This window comes from Cyprinodon variegatus, unplaced genomic scaffold (assembly GCF_000732505.1).
Source record: "Cyprinodon variegatus isolate N-32 unplaced genomic scaffold, C_variegatus-1.0 Scaffold699, whole genome shotgun sequence".
In the NCBI taxonomy this organism is placed as follows: domain Eukaryota; kingdom Metazoa; phylum Chordata; class Actinopteri; order Cyprinodontiformes; family Cyprinodontidae; genus Cyprinodon; species Cyprinodon variegatus.
This window is the reverse complement of record NW_015151152.1, coordinates 75,803-83,090: the sequence shown is the minus strand read 5'-3', so window position 1 is coordinate 83,090 and position 7,288 is coordinate 75,803.

The window sequence follows — 7,288 nt, the reverse complement described above, 5'->3', positions numbered from 1 at the left end:
TTGGTCTTAAGTTGAACTGGTCTGATGTCATCGGTCCTACTCATTATGCATGCTCCTTTTTTTTTAATGCTTGACGTGGGCATCAGGGCGCATTTCGTTTAAAGATAAAACTGCATTTTTTGCTACATTTATACAAATTTTATAAACTCTACACACTATATGCTGTTTTTCAATGTTTGAAGCATCAGTGGCCTTTGAAAAGGGTTCCATTTGAACTTACCAGTGACTAAACAGAAGGTAAATATGTGCCTTTTAACCAAATATAGTCTAAATATGTCTGTTGTTTATGTATTTATCAGTTTTCTTTTGAAGAAATAAAATTGTGCAGAAGCAAACAAAGGTAAAAACACTCTTATTTTTATCTGATATGCTGATATTCTCTGTATTGTAAAACAAAGCAAAATAACATATTCAAGCGACTGCAAATAGATTTATTGTATTTATATGGGCGCGGGAACTATAAGAGGAACTGAGACTGAGCGTTTAAAATATTAATTTCAATAAACAAGTTGTGAGAAAAGAAGCGACTGCTGCAAAACACTATATAATAAATGATAAACATGTTATTCAGGTAGAATTATTGGTAGGGACCTGTCCCTATGCTCCCTATGCAGAACTACGCACATTTCACTTTCCTTTAATCATCCCAGTAAATGGTCGTTATCAGTTCCATAGAATGGCTTCAGATTAGGCCAGTAAGCTCAGCAGGTTATCATCCTAATCCTAAAGTCATTCCTTTATCCCAGTAAATTAATCTATTAATGTGTAATCTGAAAACAATTTCACTACTTCTTCATGTACTGTAAATATAAGTAAATAAAAATAAAATGATCGGCATCTCGCTCTTATTAAGTAAGTCAAGTAATCTCATGTCCTGTCTGTGCCCCCTCAGATTATTAATGGGATTAAACCTTAAATGATTCTCTTCACCTGCTTTTCTGATTTGGTGGAAGTTTACAGGCTTTTATATCTGCAGAAAATAGATATATAAGGATATCTATATTCTATATTGTTCCATTCTATTCTATTACATTCTATTCAATTACATTCTATTCTATTCTCTTCTAGTACATTCTATTCTATATTATTCCATTCTGATCTTCTCTGGATTGTGTTGTTTCTCTCCTGCTCCATATTAATCTGTTCTGTTGTGTCCCATATCTGCAGCCCTCTCTGTGGCTCCGTCTATTTCCTGGAGTGGCCGATGGCTCATCATGCTAACCTAGAGGGCAGTAAAGTAGAGAAATGGCTCCTTGGTGAACTAAAGTTTTCCTTTCAGACCCAGAGGAATAGAGACGGTGTTAGAAATAAACATCCTGCCGAGTAATGGCAGCTTCTGCTAAATGTTGGAATCAGATGGTTTTTTATTCCCAAAGTCTGGCTAATCTCTGCAGATTAACTGTCACTGAGGTCCTGAACTGAAAGGAAGGAAGAAGATCGAAGCAACAAGGTAAAAAAGATGAAGGTAGATTTTTGTGGAAAACCAACTCTTCCCACTGTGCTGATGGTTGTCATAGCAATACCCCCCCCCCAATGTGGCACTTTATTGAAGAAATAAATGGAAGTGCGTCTGCCGTCTCCTTTATCCACTGGGCTTTAGCTGAGGGAATTATGGAAGCATATTGGATTCATAGATCATTGTTACCAGCCGCAGGCTTCAAGTATCATTAATATTCTGACTGTAAAGATCACTGAAGTGTTCCCCTGTTCCTTCTGGCTTATTACAATGTTCTTCTTGGCTTAGAGATTCCTGCTGGCTTTAAAGAATACCACAGAGTTAATATTGTCTCTTTCTCTCCACAGCTGAGAGAAGTTCAGCTGGATTATTGTTTGAAATCCGTGTTTCTATCACGGCCTTCTGAGCTCTGCTGTGGTTCGCTCTGCAGAAACTCTGCAGATGTTCTAGAACAGCAGAGTGGGGCTTCATTCTGGTTAATCCAGCTCAGCATGGGAGCGTGTCTCTGTGATGGAGGACTGTGTCAGTCAGGAGCTCTTAAACACCTTCTGCAACACAGACTGCTGCAGCAGGTCCTTCCAGCTCCCAGCTGGAGAGGTTTCTGTGGTCCGTTAGGTCGGCTCTCCACCCTGATCTCCTAGTTTCTCTCTGCTGCTCTCAGACCATCAGCTCAGGCCGTTTCATCAAATCTGTCCCACTGAGCTCCATTAAACTGCTTCCAGTTTCTAAGCAGCGGCTGGAACCTTCCCAGCTCTGAGCGTGATGTCAGGCCTACATTTGGTCAGACTGGTTGGTAGGTGTGAGTTCAGACTTAGACTCAGCTTAATTATTTAATATTACTCCTTTAGGGAAATCTTGGTTCCAGCAGCTTATATAGATAAAAAGAGTTAAAGATAAAAAAAATAAAACAGACTAAATAAAAAGAGTTTATATAGTACAAACAAGAAAAGTTGTAATGTCCTGGAAAATGTTTCCTTTGGATATAAAACTATCTGCAGAGTAGAGAGCTAAAGGAAAACTACACATAGCTGACTGAGATTATTGCTCCTGTTCTGCAGAAATGTTCTGACCTTATCAGTCAGTAAAGATTATAGAGGCTGCACAGGAGTAGGCATGAGTTATTGCACAGTGAGAGGGAGGACTATTGCACATGATTGACAATAGGTAATGTTTAGCATCAGGCGTCCAAGGAGGGGGGGGGACCCTCATCCTTTCACCTCCTCCTTCTCCCCAGTGAGGAGTTGAGGTTAAAAGAGCAAAGGAGTTCAGCAGTCTGTTGCTCCTGCGTTTGGGGAGCAGCAATCTCCCACTGATCAGGCTCCTCTGAGTGGTGAAGACAGTGAGCAGAGGGTGGCTGGCGTTGTCCATAATGTCCAGCAGTGTCCCTGTCTCTGCCACCGTCCCCAGAGGGTCCAGCTTCTAGCCAATCACAGAGCCGGCTGGCCTCACCAGTTGGTCCAGTCTGGAGGCGTCCTTCATGATGGCTGCTCCCTCAGAACACCACGCTGTAGAAGATGAGACTGGAAACCACAGACTGAACATCTCCAGCAGCTTATTGCTGATGCTGAAGGACCTCAGTCTCCTCAGGAAGTCCATCCTGCTCTGTGTCTTCCTGTGCAGGTTGCTGGTGAGTGTTGACCAGTCCAGTTTATTATCCAGCTACACTCCAAGGTATTTATATCAATCCACAGCCTCCACCTCAGCTCCCTCCAGTAGAACCAGCTCAGTCTTTGCTCCCTTCCTCCCAAACTCTATGACCAGCTCCTTCATCTTGAAGATGTTGAGGTCCAGGTGGTTGGAGCGGCTCCAGGTGGTGAAGACCCCACCAGACTTCTGTCCTCCTCCTCCCTGTTGTCCCTGATGCACCCTACTGCTGACCGCAGTTTCAGAGATGGTGTCTTTGAGCTTGGCAGGGGTCCACCCCCAGGCTATTGAGTTAGTCTCTTAGCAGGGACTGAGTCTGGGATAAATCCATCTAACCGGGTCTCTGTGATTCCAGCGTCTCTGTACCTCCTCTGTAGGCGCGTCAGCACTGCGAGCTCCGCTGTTAGCTCCGCTGCGAGCTCCTCAGTCTAGTTCTGGAGAGATCCTATGTTTCCCCCAATAGTAAATAACTTTCCCCCCTCCGCCTCATCCTGCCACCCCTGTATCCTTCATATTTCTGCAGGGATGTCTGGTCCCTCAGCGTGGTGGGCAACTTCCATAGTCTGAAGACCTGGTCCTGCGTGTAGAGAACAGGACGTCCATAGGCACAGGCAAAGTGCTAAAAGTAGGAGAAAGCTCAGCATCGCTGTCTGAAACGTTGGCATTCTCTGTGAATAGATGCACAGGAGAATGAATATTTACTGATAGAAAGACTTTTGGTTTCATTCATTCGGAACAGATCCGAGCCTGGAAACATGAAACTGCTCGATTCGTCTGACTTCCACTTTCACAGACACTCATCTGTTCCTTAATCTGAATAAGCAGAACATCATTCATAAATCCTTCATCTCCTTCTGAAAATGGTTCCTGAATCATTAACTCACCTTTTAAAGCGATCTAATCTGTTCCCATAGCAGCGCCTTTAGTAGACAGCATAGGGTTGAAATCACAGAGACTTTGTGGAACATATAGAGGAAGTCAGTCACACAGCAAAACAGTTTTATTGTCAGGAAGGTTGAAAGAGTTAATTGGATTAATATTTACTGAAATAATCGGATGTAGTAATCACTTCATTGTTAACTGGAGTAGAGAGACTCTAAAGCTGCCTCTAGGTGCAGAGCGACACACAGAGCAGGAATTACGCCAAGATTATAAAATAATACGTTTTACATCTAATATAGAAATATTTTCCGTGTGTCAATCTGCTATATCCAGAACTCCTCAGTGGAAAAGTTTCACCTGTTTTAATTTAGTAAAAAGTATTCTTTAAAGAACCTTTGGCTCTCAGATTATTAATTGATTAATCAAAAAGAAAATGGACAGATTAATGATTTCTAAAATAATCTTCTGTTGCAACCCTGGTTATCGGTCAGAGATATAAAAAATAAAGTAAAAATAATGACACCTAGAACTTCATGTTTTAAAATTTATTTATTCTCTGTAATTCCTTTAGAATGAATGTTTACATGCAGGAAGGCCTGGGCTTGTTGGGGAGGTTAGTCCTCCATTTTCTAACATCATAAGTGTTCCATGTTTACTGCAGGAGACGCCTGTCTGACTGGAAAACCAAAGAAAATAGAGTTTGTTTTGCTCTTACCTGTTTCACTGCAGCTGCCATCAATAAATACACGGTTCTGCAGCTTATCGCCCACTCCACACTTGACAAAAACTTGAGCTTTCATTAAATTTCTCCACCAAGGAAGAAGCTTTTTTTTTAAATCACTTTGGCTACAGATTGCTAAACAATCAAGCTGATGTCTGTATGTGATATCAGGAGGCTGATTTCTAGTTTTATCAGTGAAAATTGAAGAAATAAAACATGATTTCCTGCGATGGACGGGCGACCTGTCCAGGGTGGACCCCGCCTCTCGCCCGTAGACAGCTGGACACCAGCACCCCTCACCACCTTTCACAGCATTCAATACAGGACCAGCAGGTTCTGCAGCAGCTTCTTCCCCACCGCCATCACACTAGCTACGTTTACATGCGCAAAATTTCCCCGATCCGATCCAAACCTTGGTTGATCGGAAATTCAAAATCTCCGTTTACATGGACACTAAATGAAATGATCCGATCATGACGTGTGTATACATGTACCAAGCGTTGGATCAGATTAAATCTTTTAAGCATGCGCAGAACTTCCTGCCAAACTTGGCAGTTCTGTCTGCGTCTGGTTTTTGGGAGGCCTGACAAACGATGCGCTCGGAGTGAGCGGAAAGAAAAAAGGAGAGAGGAGGAAAAAAGCGCTTGGCAGCGAAATGTCCGAGAGAAAATGTAGAGAATGAGCGATTGAACCGGCGTGGGAGAGCGAGTGGGCTGTGGAGAGAGAAAAGAGGAAGAGGAGGAGGATAAATTCCTGCTTCCTGCAGCTTTAAATGAACTTCAGTGTATAAGTCGGTGTTCCTAGACTCCTCCCGCCATGTTGTTCACAGCGAGAGCGAGAGCGACCGGTGGTTTCCTGTTGTTGACAATGCGGAAAAACATCACGCTGACGTCGCACACATGCGCAGTGAAGATTATTTTACTCTCTTTAGATCCGAATGGGTGTTTACATGGACGCCAATCGGAATGGCGATCGGCAAAAACCACCTCTCTCTTTCGGAATTAAATTTAGATCCGATCGGACCGAATCGGATTAGAATCTTCAGTCTGACATGTTTACATGAAACATTTTTGATCTGATCAGGCCTTCAATCCGATTATTTGTGTCCATGTAAACGTAGCTACTGATGAATGTTGAATAAAACTAAATCACGTCAGACTCTGCATCACGCTGATAACACCAAACCAAAACACTGCAGATTTGCACCGTATATATTAATGCTCTGAACTTCCAGATAAATGCGTTTTTTGTCCCACACTGTCTACATTTGATCACTGCTGCACTTTATGGAATGGAAATGTTCAATTTCTGTCTGAAAGATGTATAATATGAAATTTGGTGTTGTATAAACTCTGTGTTAACAGAATGAACATGAAAGTTGTCCAAAGCCGCATTTCCACCGTGCAGAGATCGATCCGAGCACGGTAACCAAGGTAACTGTTGAGTGCAAATGGCATTCTAACTGAACCGAACTGTACCAGACCCAACCGAACCACTGGTTCTACTTCATCGGGCTCGGCGCGGTTCAGTTCTGCCGCGGTTCGCAGATAACAAAGAGGACATGAGCAGACCGCAACATCTCCTCACAGTCAGCCTCCGTAATCATTCCTAAAAGCTTCCCTACCGTAATTTACATGAATGATTCTGCTTAGCAGTGGGATGAACCTCAATGTCTGTCATTTCTTGAGTCTGGAAGCCCTGATTAGACTATCGTTTGTCGTATTCACTTCCCAAAAGCCGACTCTGTGAAGGAAATTCACCAAAGGCTGCCTTCTCCCCCTGACTCTCTACAAACTTCCTGAATGTTACGGGCGCCGCCATGTTGTTTGCTTGTTTTCTTCATGAGTACCGTAGATCGCCACTAGGAGGAGAGGAACTGTGCTAGCATGGAAACGGTCGTAAAGGACCGAGCTCGGTAGGGTTAACTGATCCAAGCTGGGTCTGAACTCGGCACAGATCGGTTTCAAAGGGGAGTGGAAATGAGGCTGAAGTCTATCTAGAGCAGCTGAAGCAGCGTCTGGTGAACATCTGAGGCGTGTGACGCCACTCACATGCAGCAGCTGCTGAATTTTTTATCAACCAATCAGAGAAGCTGATCTGGGAGCTGGCAGGGAGACAGACCCAGCGCTGGAGTAATGGTACGTCTCCATCAGTTCTACGGATCTTCTCTGCCTAGTCAGGATTAAGGTGATATGCCCACGTAGATCCCAGGTTTAAACCAGCTTCTCTGGAGGAACGATGAGGCGATATTCTCATAGCTTCACCCACAGATGCAGCCTGACACCAGTTGTTACCGCCTGTTTTCAAACACATAGAGCTTCAGCTTATGGTCGTCTTAAAAGTTGCATGCAGGCTGTGAAAGAGGCTGAACCCGGTTAACCATTGACTTGTTGTGTCAGCGCTGCAAGGCATGCTGGGAGCTGTAGTTGAAATCTGTTCATAAGTAATTCAGCATCACAAAAGTAACACAATGAGAACAACCAGAGACGTTCTGGGAGGATCCTCAGGTTGAAGTTTCATAGTTACGCTGCTTGTCCTGTTTGTCGCCCTGTTGCCTAGCAACAGCCTGCTCACGTGTCCAGGTA